The sequence below is a fragment of the Salmo salar genome, chromosome 22, assembly GCF_965601325.2.
Source record: "Salmo salar chromosome 22, fSalSal1, whole genome shotgun sequence".
Classification (NCBI taxonomy): Eukaryota; Metazoa; Chordata; class Actinopteri; order Salmoniformes; family Salmonidae; genus Salmo; species Salmo salar.
This window is the reverse complement of record NC_138312.1, coordinates 44,761,994-44,789,852: the sequence shown is the minus strand read 5'-3', so window position 1 is coordinate 44,789,852 and position 27,859 is coordinate 44,761,994. Positions and strand designations below refer to the sequence as shown.

General features: G+C 45.1%; 1 protein-coding gene across 1 annotated transcript in view; it reads left to right on the top strand.

The window, feature by feature from the left end:
- Nucleotides 1-27,859, top strand: part of LOC106583441 (protein bassoon) — a 201,180-nt gene that overhangs the window by 149,743 nt on the left and 23,578 nt on the right. The gene's annotated exons all lie outside the window — the stretch shown is intronic.

Genomic DNA, 27,859 nt, shown 5'->3' with positions numbered 1-27,859 from the left:
CTCTACTGTGTGTGTGAGATTGGACTTTTATTTCTATTGGTATCCCTCTATTGTATGTGTGAGATTGGACTTTTATTTCTATTGGTATCCCTCTACTGTGTGTGTGAGGTTGGACTTTTATTTCTATTGGTATCCCTCTACTGTGTGTGTGAGGTTGGACTTTTATTTATATTGGTATCCCTCTACTGTATGTGTGAGGTTGGACTTTTATTTCTATTGGTATCCCTCTACTGTGTGTGTGAAGTTGGACTTTTATTTCTATTAGTATCCCTCTACTGTGTGTGTGAGATTGGACTTTTATTTCTATTGGTATCCCTCTACTGTGTGTGTGAGATTGGACTTTTATTTCTATTGGTATCCCTCTACTGTGTGTGTGAGGTTGGACTTTTATTTCTATTAGTATCCCTCTACTGTGTGTGTGAGATTGGACTTTTATTTCTATTGGTATCCCTCTACTGTGTGTGTGAAGTTGGACTTTTATTTCTATTGGTATCCCTCTACTGTGTGTGTGAGGTTGGACAGGTGTGCCGGGTGTGTTTGAGAGAGTGGTGTGTTTGTGCGTGTATGAGTATGAGTATGTGTATGTGTTTTTTGTTGTTGCTTAGGTTCACTTCAGTGTTTCTGCACCATCATAATGTTACACAACCAGACCAGAGCAGCTTCCCCTGAGGGCACGCAGGTGTACTAATACATCCAGACTGGAGAACACAACAAGCAAGCACACACACAAAATCGAGATTGCCTCACAGATCTAAGATCAGTACAACTCTAACATATTACTAATTACTGTTCATGCACCTACAGCCCAACACCTGCACATTTACAGAACAAATCAAATCTAAGTTTATTGGTTGCGTAAATAGATTTGCAGATGTTATCGCAGGTGCAGCAAAATGCTTATGTTTATAGCTCCAACAATGCAGGAATAATACATAGAAAACGATACAAAACAATACGCACATAATCCAAAAGTAAAAGAAAGAAATTAAGAAATATCAGAAAGACCAGTGTCAAAGTCTGGAATATATATATATATATATACAGTCGTAGCCAAAAGTTTTGAGAATTACACAAATATAAATTTTCACAAAGTCTGCTGCCTCAGTTTGTATGATGGCAATTTGCATATACTCCAGAATGTTATGAAGAGTGATCAGATGAATTGCAATTAATTGCAAAGTCCCTCTTTGCCATGCAAATGAACTGAATCCCCCAAAAACATTTCCACTGAATTTCAGCCCTTCCACAAAAGGACCCGCTGACATCATGCCAGTGATTCTCTCGTTAACACAGGTGTGCGTGTTGACGAGGACAAGGCTGGAGATCACTCTGTCAAGCTGTTTGAGTTTGAATAACAGACTGGAAGCTTCAAAAGGAGGATGGTGCTTGGAATCATTGTTCTTCCTCTGTCAAACATGGTTACCTGCAAGGAAACGTGCCGTCATCATTGCTTTGCACAAAAAGGGCTTCACAGGCAAGGATATTGCTGCCAGTAAGATTGCACCTAAATCAACCATTTATCGGATCATCAAGAACTTCAAGGAGAGCAGTTCAATTGTTGTGAAGAAGGCTTCAGGGTGCCCAAGAAAGTCCAGCAAGCGCCAGGACCGTCTCCTAAAGTTGATTCAGCTGCGGGATCGGGGCACCACCAGTACAGAGCTTGCTCAGGAATGGCAGCAGGCAGGTGTGAGTGCATCTGCATGCACAGTGAGACGAAGACTTTTGGAGGATGGCCTGGTGTCAAGAAGGGCAGCAAAGAAGCCACTTCTCTCTTGGAAAAACATCAGGGACAGTGATATTCTGCAAAAGGTACAGGGATTGGACTGCTGAGCACTGGGGTAAAGTCATTTTCTCTGATGAATCCCCTTTCCGATTGTTTGGGACATCCGGAAAAAAGCTTTTTCGGAGAAGACAAGATGAGCGCTACCATCAGTCCTGTGTCATGCCAACAGTAAAGGATCCTGAGACCATTCATGTGTGGGGTTGCTTCTCAGCCATGGGAGTGGGCTCACTCACAATGTTGCCTAAGAACACAGCCATGAATAAAGAATGGTACCAACACATCCTCCAAGAGCAACTTCTCCCAACCATCCAGGAACAGTTTGGTGACAAACAATGCCTTTTCCAACATGATGGAGCACCTTTCCATAAGGCAAAAGTGATAACTAAGTGGCTTGGGGAACAAAACATTGATATTTTGGGTCCATGGCCAGGAAACTCCCCAGACCTACCTTAATTCCATTGAGAACTTGTGGTCAATCCTCAAGAGGCGGGTGGACAAACAAAAACCCACAAATTCTGACAAACTCCAAGCATTGATTATGCAAGAATGGGCTGCCATCAGTCAGGATGTGGCCCAGAAGTCCACGATCAGCTCATTTATTTTGTTGACGTTGAAGGAGAGTTTATATTCCTGGCACATCTCCGCCAGGGTTCTCACCTCCTCCCTGTAGGCTGTCTCGTCGTGATTGGTAATCAGGCCTACCACTGTTGTGTCGTCAGCGAACTTGATGATTGAGTTGGAGACGCGTGTGGCCACTCAGTCATGGGTTAACAGGAAGTACAGGAGGGGGCTGAGCACGCATCCTTGTGGGGCCCCTGTGTTGAGGATCGGCGCAGCAGAGGTTGCATCATCGCCTAGTATAGCAACTGCTCAGCATCTGACCATAAGGCGCTACAGAGGGTAGTGTGTACGGCCCAGTAAATCACTGGGGCCAAGCTTCCTGCCATCCTATAGACTAGGCGGTGTCAGAGGAAGGCCCAAAAAATTGTCAAAGAGTCCAGTCACCCAAATCATATACTGTTCTCTCTGCTACCACACCGCAACCGGAGCGCCAAATCTAGGACTAAAAGTCTCCTTAACAGCTTCTACCCCCAAGCCATAAGACTGCTGAACAATTAATCAAATGGCCACCTGGACTATTTACATTGTTTTTACTCTGCTGCTACTCTCTGTTTATTATCTATGCATAGTCCCTTTACAAATTACCTTGACTAACCTGTACCCCCACACATTGACTCAGTACCGGTAACCCCTGTATATAGCCTCGTTATTGTTATGTAATTTCCTTGTGTTACTTTTTTCATTTCATTTCTATTTATTTTTTCACTTTAGTTTATTTTGTAAATATTTTCTTAACTCTATTTCTTAAACTGCTTTGTTGGTTAAGGGCTTGTAAGTAAGCATTTCATGGTAAGGTCTGAATACCTGTTGTATTCAGTACAATTTGATTTCCGTAATGCTCTAACCTATTAATAATCACTGTTCATGCACCTATGGCAGCATATCACATTTATAGTACAGGCATACATTCACTGATAAACCCTTTCACTCACTTACACCCAGAAAGGCAGTCCCACACCTTCACACAGTCACATTCACACACTCCTATGGACTCAAATACATTAGCTAATTCACTTTCACCAAATGAGAAGGCCAAGTGACAGGAGCTGAGGAGAGGAGAGAGTGAGTGGCACTTCCATGCCTTATCGCTGGAGAGACTATCTGTCAACTGCTGTTCTCCGGGGCCTCAGATTAACTTCCCTATGAGGCTGTCTGTCTGCCATGACCCTCCAGGGGCCACGGTCCAGACACACAGACAAAGTCACTAAATGATTTCCTGAATGTGGAGCGCTAGCTTGCTCTCTCTCTCTCTCGCTCTCTTTTTCAAGACCAATTTTATTTTCTTATCTCCTCCCTCCTAACATAAACACACTATCTCTATAGCAGTGGTGGAAAAATACCCAATTGTCATGCTTGAGTTAAAGTAAAGATCCCTTAATAGAAAATGATACTTGAGTAAAAGTCTAAAAGTATTTGGTTTTAAATATACTTAAGTGTCAAAAGTAAAAGTATTTAATCATTTAAAATTCCTTATTTTAAGCAAACCATACGGAACAATTTTTGTGTTTTTTATTTATTAACGGATAGCCAGGGGCACACTCCAACACTCAGACATAATTTACAAATTAAGCATTTGTGTTTAGTGACTCTGCCTGATCAGAGGCAGTAGAGATGACTAGGGATGTTTTCTTGATAAGTGTGTGAATTGAACCATTTTCCTGTCATGCTAAGCATTTGTATTTATTATGGATCCCCATTAGCTGTTGCCAAAGCAGCAGCTGCTCTTCCTGGGGTCCAGCAAAATGAAGGCAGTTTATACAATTTTAAAACATTACAATACATTCACAGATTTCACAACACACTGAGTGCCCTCAGGCCCCTACTCTACCACTACCACATATCTACATTACTAAATCCATGTGTATGTATAGTGTGTGTGTGTGTGTGTGTGTGTGTGTGTGTGTGTGTGTGTGTGTGTGTGTGTGTGTGTGTGTGTGTGTGTGTGTGTGTGTGTGTGTGTGTGTGTGTGTGTGTGTGTGTGTGTGTGTGTGTGTGTGTATGAATGTGTCTGTGCCAATGTTTCTGTTGCTTCACAGTCCCCGCTGTTCCATAAGGTGTTTTTTTAAATCTGTTTTTTAAATCAAATTTTACTGCTTGCATCATTCAAAATGTAACAAGTACTTTTGGGTATCATGGAAAATGTATGGAGTAAAAAGTACATTATTTTCTTTAGGAATGTAGTGAAGTAAAAGTTAATGGTGTCAAATATATAAATAATAAAGTACAGATAACCAAAAAAAATACTTAAGTAGTACTTTAAAGTATTTTTACTTAAGCACTTTACACCACTGCTCTAATGATTTTTTTGATGAGGAGTGGAAGTAAACCCTGGAACCCCAAAGTACTTCTGGTGTGTTTGTAAACAACAGCTGTTCTGTCGCGGCTGTAAACAGCAAGTTAGCTAAGCTAGTTAATAGTTGTTTTCTCAAGCTCTACCATTTTGACCATTGTATTCGCGGGTGGGATGGTCCTTACGAACGGGGACGGCTCTATTTTTGAAAAGGAAAGTTGATTGTTTTCCCAAAGAAGCATCGCAGCAGGCTGCATTGCCTGCATGGATAGTAACTTTAGCAGCAGGAGAGAAGGATGCCAGGATGTTGTGTAGCACACGGGTAAGTTGTTTATCAAGTTAACCATCTATTTTAGGTAACGTCAGCTAGCTAGCTAGCTAGCTACATATAAATAGGAGATGACAGCAATCGAGGAAGGATGAATTGAGAAAGAGCCTAGCACTCGCCTGTCAACTAGCTCACATGAGCTACACACTCACCCCTCTGCTACACTCACTGACCTCCTTCTCTGCATCAACCTCAACACACTCACCCCTCTGCTACACTCACTGACCTCCTCCCTTCTCTGCATCAACCTCATCACACTCACCCCTCTGCTTACAGTCACTGACCTCCTCCTTCTCCACATCAACCTCAACACACTCACCCCTCTGCTTACAGTCACTGACCTCCTCCTTCTCTGCATCAACCTCAACACACTCACCCCTCTGCTTACAGTCACTGACCTCCTCCTTCTCTGCATCAACCTCAACACACTCACCCCTCTGCTTACAGTCACTGACCTCCTCCTTCTCTGCATCAACCTCAACACACTCACCCCTCTGCTTACAGTCACTGACCTCCTCCTTCTCTGCATCAACCTCAACACACTCACCCCTCTGCTTACAGTCACTGACCTCCTCCTTCTCTGCATCAACCTCAACACACTCACCCCTCTGCTTACAGTCACTGACCTCCTCCTTCTCTGCATCAACCTCAACACACTCACCCCTCTGCTTACAGTCACTGACCTCCTCCTTCTCCGCATCAACCACAACACACTCACCCCTCTGCTTACAGTCACTGACCTCCTCCTTCTCTGCATCAACCTCAACACACTCACCCCTCTGCTTACAGTCACTGACCTCCTCCTTCTCTGCATCAACCTCAACACACTCACCCCTCTGCTTACAGTCACTGACCTCCTCCTTCTCTGCATCAACCTCAACACACTCACCCCTCTGCTACACTCACTGACCTCCTCCTTCTCTGCATCAACCTCAACACACTCACCCCTCTGCTTACAGTCACTGACCTCCTCCTTCTCCACATCAACCTCAGCAGCCAGCAGAGCAGACTGTGTGAACTGAGTGAATCTAGCACCCACAGAACTGATTTTGTGGGTATTTCATTCTGCTACACTGACTCAAATCACCCACTCGGCGGCTGAGTTATAGTGTCGGTGGCGTAGGAGGTGTAAGGGGTGTGACTGTAGTACAGGTGAGCTGAAGGTGAGTTCCAGTAGCCACTGTGATGTCATCCCCCCTAAGACTAAGTAGTGTCTCCTCCTGTCTATCATGAATTTATCAATATTTGAGTACCGTAAGCATCTTTTTGTTTCATTCTGCGACACTCTCTGTCCTCCTCTAGTGGTTGGCATACTACCTTCAAGTGTAATTTGATTAGGGTGTGCGTCCTGGCCCGGTCAGGGTATTTCTCTATTGCCTCTGCTATCTGTGTTCTACCCTTTTGGTTCCATTGCTTACAGTGGATGTGAGCTTATTTATGGCATGCCCAAAGCAGACATACTGTATGATGTGATCAGTATTGGCCTCGTGGGCATGTCCAATGCGCTTGTACATGTGGCTTGTCATTTCTATACTGAAACAGGATTAGCTAATCCTCACACATTGTTATATTTTGTTGAGATCGAATTTAATTGAATTTGTCACATGCGCGGAATACAACAGGTGTAGACTTTACTGTGAAATGCATACTTACTAGCCCTTTCCCAACAATGCAGAGTTAAAAAGTAAGACAATTTGCAATTATTTATTTTTGTAATAAAAAAAGGAAATAGTAACACAATAAAATAACAATAACGAGGCTATATACAAGGAGTACCGGTACCAAGTCAATGTGCAAGGGTACGAGGTAGTTGAGGTGATTGAGGTAATATGTACATGTAGAAGTGGCTAGGCAATCAGGATAGATAGTAAACAGTGTGAAAGTGTGTCTGTGAGTATGTATGTGTATGTTTTGTGTGTGTGTGTGTGTGTGTGTGTGTGTGTGTGTGTGTGTGTGTGTGTGTGTGTGTGTGTGTGTGTGTGTGTGTGTGTGTGTGTGTGTGTGTGTGTGTGTGTGTGTGTGTGTGTGTGTGGGGGGGAGCGTATGTAGTGTGTGTGTTTGTGCGTGTTGGAGTGTCAGTTTAGTATGTGTGAGTGTGTGGGTAGAGTCCAGTGAGCGTGGATAGAGCCAAATCAAATGTTATTGGTCACATACACATGGTTAGCAGATGTTAATGCGAGTGTAGCGAAATGCTTGTGTTTCTAGTTCCGACAGTGCAGTAATATCTAACCTGTAATCTAACAATTCCGCAAGAGAGTCAGTGCAAAAGAAAAGGGGTCAATGCAAATAGTCCAGATAACCATTTGATTAACTATTCAGCAGTGTTATGGCTGCTGTTTAGGAGCCTTTTGGTCGCAGACTTGGCGCTCTGGTACTGCTTGCCGTGCGGTAGCAGAGAGAACTTTCTATGTCTTGGGTGGCTGGAGTATTTGACAATTGTTAGGGTCTTCCCCTGACACCTCCTAGTATGGAGGTCCTGGATGGCAGGGAGCTCATCTCTAGGGATGTACACGGTCATACGCACTACCCTCTGCAGTGCCTTGTGGTCGGATGCCAAGCGGTGGCCATACCAAGCAGTGATGCAGCAAGTCAAGCTGCTCTCAATGGTACAGCTGTAGAACTTTAAGGATCTGAGGGCCCATACCAAATCTTTTTAGGCTCCTGAGGGGGAAAAGGTATTGTCGTGCCCTCTTCACGACTGTGTTGGTGTGTTTGGACCATGATAGGTCCTTAGATATCTAAGCATTGTCACTTTACCACTACTATATACAAATGACCTCGACCAACCTCGGTACATTGACTCGGTACCAGTAGCCCCTGTATATAGCCTCGTTATTGTTATTTTATTTACTTTGTTTATTTAGTAAAAATGTTGTTAACTCTATTTCTTGAACTGCATTGTTGGTTAAGGGCTTGTAAGTAAGCATTTCACTGTGAGCTCTATACCTGTTGTATTTGGCGCATGTGACAAATAATATTTTATTTGATATTTGCTATGCTAGCCAAATGTAGCTCACACCACCAGAGCAAATGGATAATAAACCTGCTCGTCGAATCTCATTCAAAAATCATTGGCAATAATATGGAGTTGGTCCCCCCTTTCTTGCTATAACAGCCTAAGGCTTTCCACTAGATGTTGGAACAGTGCTGCGGCTACTTGCTTCCATTCAGCCACAAGAGAATTTGTGAGGTCGAGCACTGATGTTGGGCGATTAGGTCTGGCTCGCAGTTCCAATTCATCCCAAAGGTATTCGATGGGGTTGAGGTCGGGGCTCTGTGTAGGCCAGTCAAGTTCTTCCACATCGATCTCAACAAACTATTTCTGCATGGACCTCGCTATGTGCATGGGGGCATTGTCATTCTGAAACAGGAAAGGGCCTTTCTCAATCTGTTGCCACAAAGTTGGGAGCACAGAATCGTTTAGAATGTCATTGTATGCTGTAGCGTTAAGATTTCCCTTCACTGGAACTAAGGGACCTAGCCCAAACCATGAAAAACAGCCCCAGACCATTATTCCTCCTCCACCAAAATTTACAGTTGGCAGTATGCATTCGGGCAGGTAGCGTTCTCCTGGCATCCGCCAAACCCAGGACTGCCAGATGGTGATATGTGATTCATCACTCCAGAGAATGCGCTTCCACTGCTCCAGGGTCCAATGGTGGCGAGCTTTACACCACTCCAGCCGATGCTTGGCATTGCACATGGTGATCTAAAGGCTTGTGTGCGACTGCTCGTCCATGGAAACCCAATTCATAAAGCTCCCGACAAACAGTTCTTATGCTAACGTTGCTTCAAGAGGCAGTTTGGAACTCTGTAGAGAGTGTTGCAACTGAGGACAGATTATTTTTTACGAGCTACGCACTTCAGCGCTCGGCGGTCCCGCTCTGTGAGCTTGTGTGGCCTACCACTTGGCAAGCTGAACCGTTGTTGCTCCTAGACGTATCCACTTTACAATAACAGCATTTACAGTTGACCAGGGCATCTCCAGCAGGGCAGAAATTTGACGAATTGACTCCTTGGAAAGGTGGAATCCTATGACGGTGGCATCCTATGAAGTCACTGAGCTCTTCAGTAAGGCCATTCTACTGTCAATGTTTCTCTATGGAGATTGCATGGCTATGTGCTTGATTTTATACACCTTTCAGCAACGGGTGTGGCTGAAATAGCCGAATCCACTAATTTGAAAGGGTTTCCACATACTTTTGTATATATAGTGTATTATGTCATTATCATCTGGCTTTGCCCATATTATTAGGTATACAGATCTATCTATTTCCATCTAATCAACCTTCATTTCATAATGTATGTCAGAGAAATCCCATATGGTGCCCTGTAAATCAAATCAAATCACATTTATTTGTCACATACACATGGTTAGCAGGTGTTAATGCAAGTGTAGCGAAATGCTTGTACTTCTAGTTCCGACCATGCAGTAATATCTAACAAGTAATCTACCAATTCCACAACAACTACCTTGTACACACAAGTGTAAAGGAATGAATACGAATATGTACATAAAAATATATAAATGAGTGGTGGCCGAACGGCATAGGCAAGATGTAATAGATGGTATGGAGTACAGTATATACATATGAGATGAGTATTGTAGGGTATGAAAACATATAAAGCAGCATTGTTTAAAGTGGCTAGTGATACATTACATCAGGATGGCAAGATGCAGTAGATGGTATAGAGTACAGTACATACATATGAGATGAGTAATGTAGGTTATGAAAACATTATATAAAGTGGCATTGTTTAAAGTGGCTAGTGATACATGTAATTACATCAAGATGGCAAGATGCAGTAGATGGTATGGCGTACAGTATATACATATGAGATGTGAGATTATGTAAACATTATCTAATATAAATAATATAAAGTGGCAAGTGATAAATTGATTACATCAATTTTCCCATTATTAAAGTAGCTTGAGTTGAGTCAGTATGTTGGCAGCAGCCACTCAATGTTAGTGATGGCTGTTTAACAGTCTGATGGCCTTGAGATAGAAGCTGTTTTTCAGTCTCTCGGTTCCAGCTTTGATGCACCTGTACTGACCTCGCCTTCTGGATGTTAGCGGGGTGAACAGGCAGTGGCTCGGGTGGTTGCTGTCCTTGATGATCTTTTTGACCTTCCTGTGACATCGGGTGGTGTAGGTGTCCTGGAGGGCAGGTAGTTTGCACCCGGTGATGCGTTGTGCAGACCTCACTACCCTCTGGAGAGCCTTCCGATTATGGGCGGAGCAGCTGCCGTACCAGGCGGTGATACAGCCCGACAGGATGCTCTCGATTGTGCATCTGTAAAAGTTTGTGAGTGTTTTTGGTGACAAGCCAAATTTCTTCAGCCTCCTGAGGTTGAAGAGGCGCTGCTGCGCCTTCTTCACCACGCTGTCTGTGTGGGTGGACCATTTCAGTTTGTCCGTGATGTGTATGCCGAGGAACTTAAAACTCTCCGCCCTCTCCACTACTGTCCCATCAATGTAGATAAGGGGCTGCTCCCTCTGCTGTTTCCTGAAGTCCACGATCATCTCCTTTGTTTTGTTGACATTGAGTGCGAGGTTATTTTCCTGACACCACACTCCGAGGGCCCTCACCTCCTCCCTGTAGGCCGTCTCGTCGTAGTTGGTAATCAAGCCTACCACTGTAGTGTCGTCTGCAAACTTGATGATTGAGTTGGATGCATGCATGGCCACGCAGTCGTGGGTGAACAGGGTGTACAGAAGAGGGCTGAGAACGCACCCTTGTTGGGACCCAGTGTTGAGGATCAGCGGGGTGGAGATGTTGTTACCTACCCTCACCACCTGGGGGCGGCCCGTCAGGAAGTCCAGGACCCAGCTGCACAGGGCGGGGTCGAGACCCAGGGTCTCGAGCTTAATGACGAGTTTGGAGGGTACTATGGTGTTAAATGCTGAGCTGTAATCGATGAACAGCATTCTTACATAGGTATTCCTCTTGTCCAGATGGGTTAGGGCAGTGTGCAGTGTGATGGCGATTGCGTCGTCTGTGGACCTATTGGGTCGGTAAGCAAATTGGAGTGGATCTAGGGTGTCAGGTAGGGTGGAGGTGATATGGTCCTTGACTAGTCTCTCAAAGCACTTCATGATGACGGAAGTGAGTGCTACAGGGCGGTAGTCATTTAGCTCAGTTACCTTAGCTTTCTTGGGAACAGGAACAATGGTGTCCCTCTTGAAGCATGTGGGGACAGCAGACTGGGATAAGGATTGATTGAATATGTCTGTAAACACACCAGCCAGCTGGTCTGCGCATGCTCTGAGGATGCGGCCGGGGATGCCGTCTGGGCCTGCTGCCTTGCGAGGGTTAACACGTTTAAATATTTTACTCACGTTGGCTGCAGTGAAGGAGAGCCTGCAGGTTTTGGTAGCAGGCCGTGTTAGTGGCACTGTATTGTCCTCAAAGAAGACCGAGAAAAGAGAGAGGGGTGTCCACATACTTCTGTGTATATATAGTGTAACTTGTTTGTTCAGTTTTGGTGTTGGATCCAAAAATATGTACTTGTCATTTTGTGCTATCTAGCCAACTAACTAGCTAGCTAACTAACTCACAATTATGGTGCGCTGCAGCAGCAGATGTTCACTGGGGAGCCTCTTGGTTGGCATGCATATAGAGCGTTATTGTTTTGACAGTTGAAAAGGTTCGCTGTGCAGTGAGCAGGTTACAAGTAGAGGAATCTCTCGTGGACAGACCTATGTAAACATAACTGGTAGCATAGAATCTGTTGGGATTGGAATGGGATGCGTGGGATAACGAGCAGCAGTAATTCTGGTGTTTGGGTTTTTTGTCACTGGTCATTTGAAAAAATCACGATTTTTCAGGTGTTAGCATCTTTCGAATTTCTGAAAGGGATGGGACATTCGGCTCCGTAGCTTGCAAAGAGATAGGGTGGAGAGCCTCATTCCATTTCCGCTGCTTGTTCTAGCATCTCTTCATCTTTGCTCTTACCACGTATGGACCCAGAATTGAATTGAGCAGCTGACCAATTGAGTGAGACTAGTTCTGAGTTAAAGACATTACAAGAAGAGTAACTCACTTTTTGTTGAGTTGTACTGCCATATTATAGTTGCAGACATATTCAGCAGGTTGTTATTTCTCATGCTGCTACTACACCCTGAATTCTTGAAATGTAACCAAAAACTGAAATCATTTGAAATATTACATTCTAAAAATAAGATGCTTTTCAAATGAGTTTACAATAATGTAATCTAGCGGTGGTCAAATAATGTAATCTAAAATATTCTGCAATGAATTATGGAAGCGTACTGTAGCAGAGATGTCCTCTATGATGTCATTATTTAACACCTGTGTTGTGCTTTCCTTTATGAGCTTTATGCTGTGGGACGGTTTTGTAATATATTGTTGTAGTCTTCATTTCCTCCTCAGAGGTTAAAGAAGGCATCATAACAATAAAGGATGCTGTCCTCATATGGACACCGTATACAGAATATGATTTATGGTACAGATGGTAATTGTCTATAGAGGTGTTTATTGGGTTATATTATCGCCTTTGTGAGTGAAGACGTGACGGCTACAGTACACAGACACAGACACCATTTCTCCCTGCCTAGGCCTGATCTAGGCCTGATCCTAGATCAGCGTTTCTACTCTGAGACACTTTGAATGCAGGCCCTGGACTACAAACATGGTGCCATCATGTCTCTTTTCAATTCTCATAACCGGTAATAGAAGCATTTTTATTTTCCATTGGTCTGAGAATAAAACAACTGCCAAGACTGAGGCTGACCTAATATGGAAACCGCAGATCCGTCTCATTGATCAGCTCCTTTGATCTGAAATGGAATGTGTTTCTGCTAATATTCTGTCTTTGATAGGTTTACACCCTTTTTCTCAGAACGAGTGTTGACATAATCTGTGGTGGGAAGTATGAATGTGAGGGATGAGTGCCTGTGTCTAACTCTCGGGTTAAGTCCGAAATTGCCTATAGTGAACTACTTTTGACCAGGGCCTATAAGAATCCTGTCAAAAGTAGTGCATTATATAGTTTCATTTCTGATTTACCTTTTGTTGATTGAATGTGAGGGGTGACAGTCTGTGTAATTCTGTTGATGAGTGTCATCTGCTCCATGAAGGATTACATCTGAACAGTTGACTGTGGAACTAATTGCAGTTGGGTCTCTGTGTCTCACCACTAATAGCAATAGTACTGATTTGTATTCATACATGTGCTTCAAAGCGCTTAACAATGTCTGGTGATTAAGCCTTCTCATGCAGATGAAAGATTTGATTTAGACAGCCTTTTGAAATGTACAACTACAGGGGTTTGACTGAGTCCTTTAGCCAGCTCTGTCCTATCCTGTCAAGGGCCACACTGCAGCTAATGCCATGCTTGAAATACCTAATCTGACTTTAAAGGAGGTCATAGATATCATGGATATTTGGTTCAAAATGTAGGAAGGAACATTTTTGTTGAGCATATACTTAATCCAATGCCTGTGTGTTTTAATCTGAGGCAAATTATCACACTCTGAAGAAATTCAGATTAGGGTTGAATGGCGGGAACCTTTTACCAAGATTTCCCGCCCAAAACCACTCCCCTTTTCCAGGATAAATAACTGCGAGAAACCGGTAAATTCTAATAAATTATTTATTTGAACAGCATGGCGTGAAATGGAACTGTAAAATGAAATGTGATGTCTAAATCTGGCTTCCCTACGGCCTCTGCATGATGAATCAACACTCAGGGTGGGGACAGACATCCCATCTCTTTATTGAGCGCAGTTCACAATGCATGTAGACTTATCATCTCATCATGGTAACATTTTTTTCTTGTGACAGGTAGGCCTACATTTGCTGCAGCATAGCCTATGCTAACGTAACATAAAGACCGCATGCGCGCCTAATTTGACCATCTCCATCTGGTTTTCGGGGATCAACTTGTTTTTTAATTGTAAAGAGAGTTTTTTTTTATTGCAGCTGCAGAGTATTAAAACGTCCTATCACCAGTGTTGGAAAAGTACCCAACTGTCATACTTGAGTAAAAGTAAAGATACCTTCATAGAAAATTACTCAAGTAAAAGTAAACGTCACCCAGTAAAATTCTTCTTGAGTAAAAGTCTAAAAGTATTTGGTTTAAAATATACTTAACTATCAAAAGTAAAAGTATAAATCACTTCAAATTCCTTATATTAAGCAAACCAGATGGCACCATTTAAAAAAATATATATATATATATTGTAGCGACCCACACAGACAGCTGTGGGTTATGTGTTAGGCTATTAGTGGGTTGTGTTGTACTTACCAGTGTTCGCGGGGTCCGACATGCCAATCAACCTGCTATCTGCCAATCACAGAAATGCCTGGAATGTTCGGATGCAGGGCAGCCTGGTGGTTGGCGGAGTGGTGTGGAAGGGGGTTGGGCAGGGGGATGGAGCATTGCAAGTTAAGACCGGGTTTAGCCATTGTTCTCTCTCTTACGTCTGGGCTTCACAAGAGAAGGTCACGGTTGGTTTGTGGGGTATCATTCATTTATTTGGCGTGGGCTACGGCCAAACAGTAACCTGTGTTAAGTTGAGTTAATAAACCGTCAATTCCTTAACTCCATCCTCTGTCTGGACAATTGTTCCTTTATCCTCTCTAGGGTCGGCGGGACGAAACCGTCCCACCTACGTAACAGCCAGTGGAATCCTGTGGCGCGTTATTCAAATACCTTAGAAATGCTATTACTTCAATTTCTCAAACATATGACTATTTTACACCATTTTAAAGACAAGACTCTCGTTAATCTAACCACACTGTCCGATTTCAAAAAGTCTTTACAATGAAAGCAAAACATTAGATTATGTCAGCAGAGTACCCAGCCAGAAATAATCAGACACCTATTTTTCAAGCTAGCATATAATGTCACAAAAACCCAGAAGACAGCTAAATGCAGCACTAACCTTTGATGATCTTCATCAGATGACACACCTAGGACATTATGTTATACAATACATGCATGTTTTGTTCAATCAAGTTCATATTTATATCAAAAACCAGCTTTTTACATTAGCATGTGACGTTCAGAACTAGCATACCCCCCGCAAACTTCCTGTGAATTTACAAAAAATGTACTAAATTACTCACGATAAACGTTCACAAAAAGCATAACAATTATTTTAAGAATTATAGATACAGAACTCCTCTATGCACTCGATATGTCCGATTTTAAAATAGCTTTTCGGTGAAAGCACATTTTGCAATATTCTAAGTAGATAGCCCGGCATCACAGGGCTAGCTATTTAGACACCCAGCAAGTTTAGCACTCACCAAAGTCAGATTTACTATAAGAAAAATGTTATTACCTTTGGTGTTCTTCGTCAGAATGCACTCCCAGGACTTCTACTTCAATAACAAATGTTGGTTTGGTCCCAAATAATCAATAGTTAACCTCTTGGGGCTAGGTGGGACGCTAGCGTGCCACCCGTGGTGCACTCCATCAACAGCAGGTGCATTTCAAGAGCGGCAAATTTGAATCCAAATAAATGTCAAAATTCAAATTTTTCAAAAATACAACTATTTTACACCATTTGAAAGATAAACATCTCCTTAATCTAACCACGTTTTACGATTTCAAAAAGGTTTTACGGCGAAAGCATAAATTTAGAGTATGTTAGGACAGTACATTTACAAGAGTTGTGTGTAATGTTTTGTCAAGTCAAAGACAGGGTCACCAAAACCATAAAACCAGCTAAAATGATGCACTAACCTTTTACAATCTCCATCAGATGACACTCCTAGGACATTATGTTAGACAATGCATGCATTTTTAGTTCTATCAAGTTCATATTTATATCCAAAAACAGCGTTTTACTATGGCATTGATGTTGAGGAAATCGTTTCCCTCCAATAACCGGCAGTCAAGTCAGCGTCACAAATTAAATAATTAAAATTAGAAAACATTGGTAAAATATTATATTGTCATTTAAAGAATTATAGATTTACATCTCTTGAACTCAATCAACTTGCCAGATTTAAAAATAACCTTACTGGGAAATCACACTTTGCAATAATCTGAGCACTGCGCCCAGAAAAATACGCGTTGCGATACAGACTAGACGTCATGTTGGGGAGATCTAAAATCGAAAATACTATGTAAATAATCCATTACCTTTGATTCTCTTCATCAGATGTCACTTCCAGGTATCACAGGTCCATAACGAATGTAGTTTTGTTCAAAAAAGCTCATCATTTATGTCCAAAAATCTCCGTCTCGTTAGCACATGATGTAAGCCAGCCGGACTTCTCGTCATGAACGAGGGGAAAAAATATATTTCCGTTCGTTCAAACATGTCAAACGTTGTATAGCATAAATCATTAGGGCCTTTTTTAACCAGAACATGAATAATATTCAAGGTGGACGAATGCATACTCTTTTATAACGTATTGGAACGAGGGTACCCAACATGAACTCGCGCGCCAGGTGTCTAATGGGACATCATCGTTCCATGGCTCTTGTTCGGTCAGATCTCCCTCCAGAAGACTCAAAACACTTTGTAAAGGCTGGTGACATCTAGTGGAAGCAATAGGAAGTGCCAAAATATTCCTAAGCCCCTGTGTTTTTCAATGGGATAGGTTTAAAGTCAATACAACACATCAGGTATCCACTTCCTGTCAGAAAATGTCTCAGGGTTTTGCCTGCCAAATGAGTGCTGTTATACTCACAGACACCATTCAAACAGTTTTAGAAACTTTAGAGTGTTTTCTATCCATATATAATAAGTATATGCATATTCTAGTTACTGGGTAGGATTAGTAACCAGATTAAATCGGGTACATTTTTTTTATCCAGACGTGCAAATGCTGCCCCCTAGACCCAACAGGTTATATCCAAACAGCGGTGTTTTGTTCGTGCGTTCAAGACACTATCCGAAAGGGTAAAGAAGGGTGACAAGCACGACGCATTTCGTGACAAAAAAATTCTAAATATTCCATTACCGTACTTCGAAGCATGTCAACCGCTGTTTAAAATCAATTTTTATGCAATTTTTCTCGTAAAAAAGCGATAATATTCCGACCGGGAATCTGCGTTTAGGTAAAAAGACGAAAGAAAATAAAGCATGGGGTCGACTCGTGCACGCGCCTAAGCCCATTGTCCTCTGATCGGCCACTTGCCAAAAGCGCAAATGTGTTTCAGCCTGGGGCTGCCTCGATATCATTCAGCTTTTTCCCGGGCTCTGAGAGCCTATGGGAGCCGTAGGAAGTGTCACGTTACAGCAAAGATCCTCAGTCTTCAATAAACAGAGACAAGAAGAACAAGATCTTGTCAGAGAGGGCACTTCCTGTAAGGAATCTTCTTAGGTTTTTGCCTGCCATATGAGTTCTGTTATGCTCACAGACACCATTCAAACAGTTTTAGAAACTTTAGGGTGTTTTCTATCCAAAGCCAATAATTATATGCATATTCTAGTTACTGGGCAGGAGTAGTAACCAGATTAAATCGGGTACGTTTTTTATCCGGCCGTGTCAATACTGCCCCCTACCCCCAACAGGTTAAGATCTAGTATCATATAGTATCATCTAATATCATATTCACTCAACCCAACAAACCCTTTACTCCAACAGTTAAAGCAGCAGAGACTCAGGGCTGCCCCCCCCCCCCCACATCTGTGTGTGACTTTTCCCCAGCCCCCCTGTCACCTACGGCTGTGTGTTACATTCCCCCAGCTACCCCCACGACACATCCCTCCATGAGCCCGGGCTGCACCCCCCCAGCCCAGCTACCCCAGATGGGAGAGGAGAGCACACTGTCTGCAGTGAGGGAGATATGGGGGAGGAACTGTGTTGGTCTTGACCCCGAGCAGCAGGAACGGTTGTGGCTGCTGTTTGAATTCAGAGACAGCTTTGCGCTGAGTGAGGAAGAGGCGGGTCAGACTCATCTGGTGCAGCATGAGATCGACACAGGTGATGCTCGACCCATCAAGATGCGTCCCCGCCGTATCCCGCTGGCACGCCAGGAGGCGGCAGAGAAGGCTGTGTTGGAGATGCATCAGGCAGACTTCATCGAGCCCTCAGACAGCCCCTGGGCGGTGCCAGTTGTCATGGTTCCTAAGAAGGGGGGCAAGCTGAGGTTCTGTGCGGACTACAGGCGGCTGAATGAGGTAACCAGGAAGGACTCATACCCCATACCACGTATCGATGAGTCGCTGGACGTGGTTAGGGGGTCCTCCTGGTTCTCCTCACTAGACATCCACAGTGGCTACAGGCAGGTGCCCCTCTCCCCAGAGGCCAGAGCCAAAACTGACAAAGGACACTGGCAGTTCAAGGTCCTGTGCTTCGGCCTGTGCAACGCTCCAGCTACTTTTGAGCGTTTGATGGACAGGGTGCTGGATGGCATCCCCCGACAGCAGTGTCTGGTATACCTCGATGACATCCTGGCCCATGGCAGCTCCTTCCAGTCAGCCCTGGTGGCGCTACGATGTGTGCTGGTGCGGGTGGCTGCCACAGGTCTGAAGCTCCACCCCGAGAAGTGCCACTTCATGAGGAGAAAGGTGTCCTTCCTGGGCCACCGAGTGGGGAAGGAGGGGATCAGCACCATGGAGGACAAGGTGGGGGCTGTACGAGACAGGCCCACCCCCACCGACCAGCGTCAGCTGAAGAGCTTCCTGGGCCTGGCCTCGTACTACAGGAGGTTTGTACGGGGCTTCTCAAGTCTCGCTGCTCCCCTGAACTGCCTGCTGCTGAAGGACAAGGCTTTCACTTGGACAGTGGAGTGTGAGGAGGCCTTCAAAACCCTCAAACGTGCACTGATCGGGGCCCCTGTGCTCGCCCCCCCTGACCTCACCTTGCCCTTTATCCTGGACACAGACGCGAGCAATGTGGGCATGGGTGGGGTGCTGGCCCAGGTGGGGCCAGAGGGGGAGAGAGTGGTGGTGTACTTCAGCAAAACTTTTGACAAACATGAGCGCCGCTACTGTGTCACCCGGCGGGAGCTCCTGGCTGTTGTGGCTTCCATCAAACACTTCAAGTACTACCTGGGTGGCCTGCCATTTACTGTGAGGACTGACCACTCTGCTCTCCAGTGGCTCATGTCTTTCAGAGAGCCAGAGGGGCAGGTGGCACGCTGGTTGGAGGAGCTTCAGCCGTATGACTTCACAGTGGTGCACAGGGCAGGGGCACTTCACTCCAACGCCGACGCCATGTCCCGTCGGCCCTGAAACTGCAGATGGTTGCCGCCACTGTGAACGGAGAGTGGGACGGGAGAGAGCGCTGAGTGCATAGGAGGGGGTCTGTGCCACAATGTGTCGGGCGAGCGGGCCTGTCTGCTGTGAGCTGTCGACTTGGCTGAATGGGGGCAGCAGCAGGGACGGGACACAGACCTACAGCCAGTGCTACAGTGGATAGAGGCGCAGGTGAGGCCTCCATGGGAAGAGGTGACAGCGCTCTCACTCGCGACCAAAGGGTTGTGGTCAAAGTTTGAGAGACTGCGGCTGGCTGATGGCGTGTTACAGCGGGCATGGAACGAGCCAGCTACAGGAGAGGAGAGGTGGCAGGTGGTGGTCCCAAAAGCACTGCGGGAGGCTGTGCTCCAGAGTACTCATGGGGGGGGGGTGGGGACTGGACACTTTGGGGTCACAAAAACACTCCGCCGCCTCCGTCAGGGCTTTTACTGGGGGCAGCACAAGAGGGATGTGGAGGACTTTTGCCGCTGCTGTGACAACTGCTGCATAGCGAGAAAGGGCCTCCCAGGCCGCTCTCAGTTCCCAGTGGGGGCTCCCATGGAGAGGGTGGGAGTGGATGTAGTTGGGCCGTTCCCCACCACAGACAGTGGAAACCGCTGGGTGCTCACGGCCATGGACTATTTCACAAAATGTCCCGAGGCCTATGCTCTGCCTGACCAGGAGGAAGAGACCATCGTCGACGCCCTGACAGCGGGGATGTTCAGCAGGTTTGGAGCTGCGGAGTCCATCCACAGCGGCCAAGGCAGAAGCTTTGAGTCCCGTGTGTTCGCCACCATGTGTGAGAGGCTGGGTATGCACAAGACCCGCACTACTCCTCTCCATCCTCAAAGTGATGGCCTTGTGGAGCGCTTCAACAAAACGCTTGGACAGCAGCTGGCCATCGTCTCTGCCAAACACCAGCGTGACTGGGACAAGCACCTGCCTATGGTCCTCATGGCATGCCACTCCGCTGTCCAAGACTCCACCTCCTGCACGCCTGTCCTCCTCATGCTGGGGAGAGAGATCCGCACCCCTGCGGAGATGGCGTTTGGTCGGCCCCTGGATAGCCCTCATGTTGCCCCGGAGTATGCCCGGAGACTCCAGGACCGCCTGGAGACAGCCCACACATTCGCCAGAGAGCAGCTGGTGAATGCAGGTGTGAGGCAGAAAAGGAACTATGACATGCACACCCGGGGAAGGCACTTTGTGGCTGGGGAGCTGGTCAGGGTCTACAGCCCCCTAAGGAAAAAAGGCTGATGCCCCAAGTTGGACAGTCACTGGGTGGGACTCTGCAGCGTCTTGGAGAGGGTAGGGGAGGTTGTGTACTGGGTGCAGCTTCCTTCCAGGGGAAGAAAGGTGGCACTGCACTGGGACAGGTTAGCCCCATACAGAGGGGCCTCTTCTCCCCAAACCCCAGGGACCTCCACAATTCCCCTCTCTGGCAATGACATTCCCCAGGCACCCACCCCCATGTGCCGCAGACAAGGCTCCAGACAGCCCCCTCCCCCTGTCTCCCTCCCTGTGTCACCACGTGGTTCCCCGGAGCCACGGACTGTATTCCCCGTTCCCGCTTCCTGGTCCCCCATATCCCTGCCTTCATCCCCTGGGTCCCAGAGGGGCAGCCCCCTGCCATGGATGGAGCCCCCTGTTTCACATCTGGACACACTGCGACCATCACGGCCACGCAGGCAAAGGAGACCTCCGGGTTGCTTCAGAGACTTTGTTTGTTCCCTCGGGGACGAGGGACTTTGTGGTGGGGGGGCTGTGTAGTGACCCGCACAGACAGCTGTGGGTTATGTGTTAGGCTATTAGTGGGTTGTGTTGTACTTACCAGTGTTCACGGGGTCATGCCAATCAATCTGCTATCTGCCAATCACGGGAATGCCTGGAATGTTCTGATACCGGGCATCCTGGTGGTTGGCGGAGTGGCGTGGAAGGGGGTTGGGCAGGGGGATGGAGCATTGGAAGTTAAGACCAGGTTTAGCCATTGTTCTCTCTCTTAAGTCTGGGCTTCACAAGAGAAGGTCACGGTTGGTTTGTGGAGTATCTTTCATTTATTTGCCGTGGGCTACAGCCAAACAGTAGCCTGTGTTAAGTTGGCTTAATAAACCGTCAATTCCTTAACTCCATCCTCTGTCTGGACAATTGTTCCTTTATGATCTAGTCAGGTCATTACAATATTATTTACTGAAAGACAGGGGCACACTCCAACACTCTGACATCATTTACAAACAAAGCATTTGTGTTTAGTGAGTCCTCCAGATCAGAGGCAGTAGGGATGACCAGGGATGTTCGGTTGATAAGTGCGTGAATCTGACTATTTTCCTGTCCTGCTAAGCATTCAAAATGTAACAAGTAGCCTACTTTTGGGTGTCAAATGTATGGAGTAAAAAGTACAATATTTTCTTAAGGAATGTACAGTAGTGAAGTAAAAGTAGTGAAATATAAATATTAAAGTACAAATACCCGAAATAACTACTTTAGTACTTTAAAGTATTTTTACTTAAGTACTTTACACCACTGCCTATCACTCGAATATTGCTGCGCGAGCCCTCTCGCATTCTTTCTCACTCCATCAACTCTTCTAGATTGATATGTACAGTATATAGGCCTATATTTAACGCAGTATTAGCCTTATATTTAGCTAATTAATGATGGGTTATGCATAATACGCTTCTAATTTATAGCCTCTGTCCCTTGCGCAATACGCAAGCACCTGCGTTTGTAACGTCTGCTTCCAACTCACACTCTCAAACACGTAACGATAGATAGATCCCCTGAACGCAGCTCACGCTCTCAAACACATAGATCCCAATCACTTGAATTATGATCACCTGTTCACACACCTGTATGTCATTATCACACACTATTTAGTTCAGTTCTTTGTGAGGTATTGTTTGTTTTGTGACACACGTCTATTCGGAGCGCGGGTTTCCCCCCAGTGATCTAATCCTCCCGTGTTTCCCCCCCAGTGATCTAATCCTCCCGTGTTTCCCCCCCAGTGATCTAATCCTCCCGTGTTTTTGCAAACCAAAACAACGCATTTTGCCTATTCACTGCCTGTACTTTAGCCTATCGGATTTCCTGTTATCAACGTATTGCCTGATTTCCCGGACGACGTTACTAGCCTTTTCCCTGGCTGTACTGTTGCCTGTTAGGAACCTGCTTCCTCCTGTGTATTACCTTCTGCCTGCCCCTGGACCCAGCTACCTGCTTCCTCCTGTGTATTACCTTCTGCCTGCCCCTGGACCCAGCTACCTGCTTCCTCCTGTGTATTACCTTCTGCCTGCCCCTGGACCCAGCTACCTGCTTCCTCCTGTGTATTACCTTCTGCCTGCCCCTGGACCCAGCTACCTGCTTCCTCCTGTGTATTACCTTCTGCCTGCCCCTGGGCCCAGTTATCTGCTTCCTCCTGTGTATTACCTTCTGCCTGCCCCTGGACCCAGCTACCTGCTTCCTCCTGTGTATTACCTTCTGCCTGACCCTGCTACCTGCCTCCTCCTGTGGTCCTTTACTAATAAACACCTGCTGCGCCCTGCGCTTGAAACCAGCTCTGTCTCCCAACGTGTTCCTGTGCTCTGCTGGCTTCCTTAAAAATGCTCGTTGGAGTCCCATGCAGGAAAAGATTGACTATAATAGCTTGCAGGACATTATTTTGGTTTGCATTTCTTATAACAATAGAGGGACGCAAGCTCTTATTTTGCTGAACGTTAAATACAGCAGCCGACAGAACTCAGGGTAGTTTGAAAGAAGAGTGAACCTGCTATAAAAGTTATTCATTTAGACCTATAACCAATCTTCGTGAAGAAAAGTGAAAGCCTTCTGCATCTAATTCCAGTCCTATATTATACAAGGATGAAATTAGGATGATGAAGATGAGGACAACTAAACGTATTTTAGCTGTTGAAAGCGAGGAAGGACTGAAGCAAGAAAGATGAGGTAGGTTAATAACATTAGGGGAAATATTATGAAGGTATATATGCTTCAGCCTACTAATTATACAAATAGGCCTATTATATTTCAACATCAAATTCGCTAGCCTATACTAGTGAAGGCCGCATGTGCTGCACCATAATCGCACATTCTCTTCTGCTTTATCATGGTTTGAACGATGTGCGTAATTCCAGTCCATATAATACAGTACATGTAGTAACCCATGGAACTATTAATGTTTTGGAAGGAGTGAGGGAGCAGCTCTTTATACACTGATTGCTTTACTACTAACCCTTGAGCATGGTGTAGCAGGCAGTCGCAGCTGCACTCAACGTGTGTATTTGAGTGCATTCCAATACTCTAGCAATGACACCAGTGTTTAATTGCTAAACTGTAATTATTTTGCCACTATGGCCTATTTCCTTACCTCCCTAATCTTACCTCATTTGCACATACTGTATATAGACTTTTCTATTGTGTTATTGACTGTACGTTTGTTTATTCCATGTGTAACTCTGTGTTGTTGTTTGTGTCGAACTGCTTTGCTTTATCTTGGCCAGGTCGCAGTTGTAAATGAGAACTTGTTCTCAACTAGCTTACCTGGTTACATAAAGGGAAAATAAGAAAATACCTCTCGGTACTGAAATCCTACACCCCCTGGTGGCGTGTATATGTAATGCCGTTAATACCACATTACCACAGTATAGTAATACAGTTCACACGCAACAAGATTAGCCTACTGGATAGAGCTAGTTTCATTTACTTACCCAAGAGAGCATATAGCTAGCTACATCTATGGGATTTTCTGTTTTTCTGTTGTGGGTAATGTGCAGCAGCCTATCATATATGTAGGCCTATTGGATAACGGCAATCATTTGGGCTTTTTTGGTCTTGTGCTCATTAAATGTTAATGTAGGGCTCATAAAATGTATTTAATATATGGCTCATCAGGTTCAGGTAGCATCAGGTTGGATTTTTCATGCTGATCAAAGCTCTAATCAAATCCAGACATATTTATATGCTTTATGATGCCTTTGAACGACACTACTGGTTTTGGTGGGAAATACCGGGTTACCCGAGAGAAAAGTGATTTATTCTCGAGATGAAACATTTGTAAAATACCAGGAAAATATTCAACCCTAGTTCAGATCCTGAACATGAACAGCCAAAATCATGTTTTTCATGAAATTGGATGATATTTGGATGAAACCAGATCTAAGATTGAAAAATGACACTTGCTTCTGCATTGAGAAATGTTGATCAAAAGTTACTGGTCCCTCACCCCTTTTCAAAAACTTGGATTCATGAGGTGAGATTAATGGTATAGGGTGACATCACCCTAACTCTCATTTTAATAAGTACCGCCTTCTTACCATCATTGGAGAAGGCATGTTTGCAGAGGGGCATGGTTTATATAGCTAGATACTTTTGGTCATGTAGTGTATGTGGACACCTGCTCGTCAAACATCTCATTCCAAAATCATGGGCATTAATATGGAGTTGGTCCCCCGTTTGCTATAACAGCCTCCACTCTTCTGGAAAGGCTTTCCACTAGATGTTAGAACATTGCTTGCTGGTATTTGTATCCATTCAGCCACAAGAGCATTAGTGAGGTCTGGCACTGATGTTGGACAATTAGGCCTGGCTCACAGTCTGCGTTCTAATTTATCCCAAAGGTGTTCGATGGGATTGAGGTCAGTTCTTCCACACCGATGTCAACAAACCATTTCTGTATGGACCTTGCTTTGTGGCCAGGGGGATAGTCATGCTGAAACAGGAAAGGGCCTTCCCCAAACTGTTGCCACACATTTGGAAGCACAGAATCATCTAGAATGTCATATGATGTATCGTTAAGAGATTTCCCTTTACTGGAACTAAGGGTCACAGCCCAAACCATGAAAAACAGCCCCAGACCATTATTCCTCCTCCACTAAACTTTACAGTTGGCATCATGCATTGGGGCAGGTAGCGTTTTCCTGGCATCCGCCAAACCCAGATTCATCCATCTGACTGCCAGATGGTGAAGCGTGATTCATCACTCCAGAGAACGCGTTTCCACTGCTCCAGAGTCCAATGGCGGCAAGCTATACACCCCTCCAGCCAATGCTTGGCATTGCGCATGGTGATCTTAGGCTTGTGTGCGACTGCTCGGCCAATCCATTTCATGAAGCTCCCGACAAATAGTTATTGTGCTGACGTTGCTTCCAGGGGCAGTTTGGAGCTCGGTAGTGAGTGTTGCAACTGAGGACAGACGATTTTTACGCGCTACATGCTTCAGCACTCAACAGTCCCGTTCTGTGAGCTGGTGTGGCCTACCACTTCGCGGCTGAGCTGTTGTTGCTCCTAGACATTTGCATTTCACAATAATAGCACTTACAGTTGATCGGGGCAGCTCTAGCAGGGCAGAAATGTGACGAACTGACTTGTTGGAAAGGTGGCATCCTATGACGGTGCCACGTTGAAAGTCACTGAACTCTTCAGTAAGGCCATTCTACTGCCAATGTTTGTCTCTGGAGATTTCATTGCTGTGTGCTTGATTTTATACAGCAAAGGGTGTGGCTGAAGTAGCTGAATCCACTAATTTCCACATACATTTGTATATATAGTGTAGCTACTCTACTGGTGCCAAAATCTGACTGTAGGGTGTCAGCAAATATAATAGTTTACACTATTCATCTATGGCAAAGATACTTATGTTTCCCCTTTCATCTGTGTCTGGTGTTAACTAATTACTGGCTAGCTTGGTCTTCAGCCAGCATGGAACAAAATAGGGTGAAGGGTCATCCAAAACTCTGACGCAGTTCTCCTGTCAACACATCCATCAGTGCTGCTGTGAACCGCATCACAAGAGACATGCTAAACGTGATATGTATTAAAAAAAAATGTACATCATTTCTTTGTGTATCACCAAATTTGCTTGAGATGATTTTACTGCTCACTGCATCCAAGTTGCTTGACATATGCGTTTCAAAGAGCTGTCAGTCAAGGCAAGCTCATTAATATAAGCTTCCTGCCCACTCAGCCTGTCTGTTTAAACTTCCTGGTAGTTAGCCATGAGAGAGAGAAATACTTTTCAAAAATGCTGAGTATTTCTATCCTCCAAAAATATTATGGGTTATATATGCTGCTCAAAAAAATAAAGGGAACACTTAAACAACACATCCTAGATCTGAATGAAAGAAATAATCTTATATACTTTTTCTTTACATAGTTGAATGTGCTGACAACAAAATCACAGAAAAAGAATCAATGGAAATCCAATTTATCAACCCATGGAGGTCTGGATTTGGAGTCACACTCAAAATTAAAGTGGAAAACCACACTACAGGCTGATCCAACTTTGATGTAATGTCCTTAAAACAAGTCAAAATGAGGCTCAGTAGTGTGTATGGCCTCCACGTGCCTGTATGACCTCCCTACAACGCCTGGGCATGCTCCTGATGAGGTGGCGGATGGTCTCCTGAGGGATCTCCTCCCAGACCTGGACTAAAGCATCCGCCAACGCCTGGACAGTCTGTGGTGCAACGTGGCGTTGGTGGATGGAGCGAGACATGATGTCCCAGATGTGCTCAATTGGATTCAGGTCTGGGGAACGGGCGGGCCAGTCCATTGCATCAATGCCTTCCTCTTGCAGGAACTTGCAGGGCTCTGGCAGTGCTTCTCCTGCTCCTCCTTGCACAAAGGTGGAGGTAGCGGTCCTGCTGCTGGGTTGTTGCCCTCCTACGGCCTCCTCCACGTTTCCTGATGTACTGGCCTGTAACCTGGTAGCGCCTCCATGCTCTGGACAATACGCTGACAGACACAGCAAACCTTCTTGCCACAGCTCGCATTGATGTGCCATCCTGGATGAGCTGCACTACCTGAGCCACTTGTGTGGGTTGTAGACTCCGTCTCATGCTACCACTAGAGTGAAAGCACCGCCAGCATTCAAAAGTGACCAAAACATCAGCCAGGAAGCATAGGAACTGAGAAGTGGTCTGTGGTCCCCACCTGCAGAACCACTCCTTTATTGGGGGTGTCTTGCTAATTGCCTATAATTTCCACCTGTTGTCTATTCCATTAGCACAACAGCATGTGAAATTTATTGTCAATCAGTGTTGCTTCCTAAGTGGACAGTTTGATTTCACAGAAGTGTGATTGACTTGGAGTTACATTGTGTTGTTTAAGTGTTCCCTTTATTTTTTTTGAGCAGTGAACATATATTATGGGTCTATTTTACATGGGAATCAGAATGACTGTTCCAGATGAAAGAAAAATAGTGGTGTCCGAAATGCCACTGTATTCCCTATATAGTGCACAATATAGGGAATAGGGTGCTATTTGGGATGTAGCACTGGTGTAAATTAGCGGCTTAAACCTTCTACGAGACAGCTGATTTATTGGAGAGTTGTGATTATATTATTTCAGTTAAGAGGACATGCTTAATTTTTAAGTGCTGCTGTGAGCGCAGCGGTGGTTCAGACAACAGTAGTGCAGACAGCTGGTAGTGCAGACAGCTGGTAGTGCAGACCGCGGTAGTGCAGACCGCGGTAGTGCAGACAGCTGGTAGTGCAGACCGCAGTAGTGCAGACAGCTGGTAGTGCAGACCGCGGTAGTGCAGACAGCTGGTAGTGCAGACCGCTGGTAGTGCAGACAGCTGGTAGTGCAGACCGCAGTAGTGCAGACAACGGTAGTACTATTCCTGTCCTGTCTTATCTTAATGTTACTCAAGCAGACTGACCTTGTTGGGCAAGT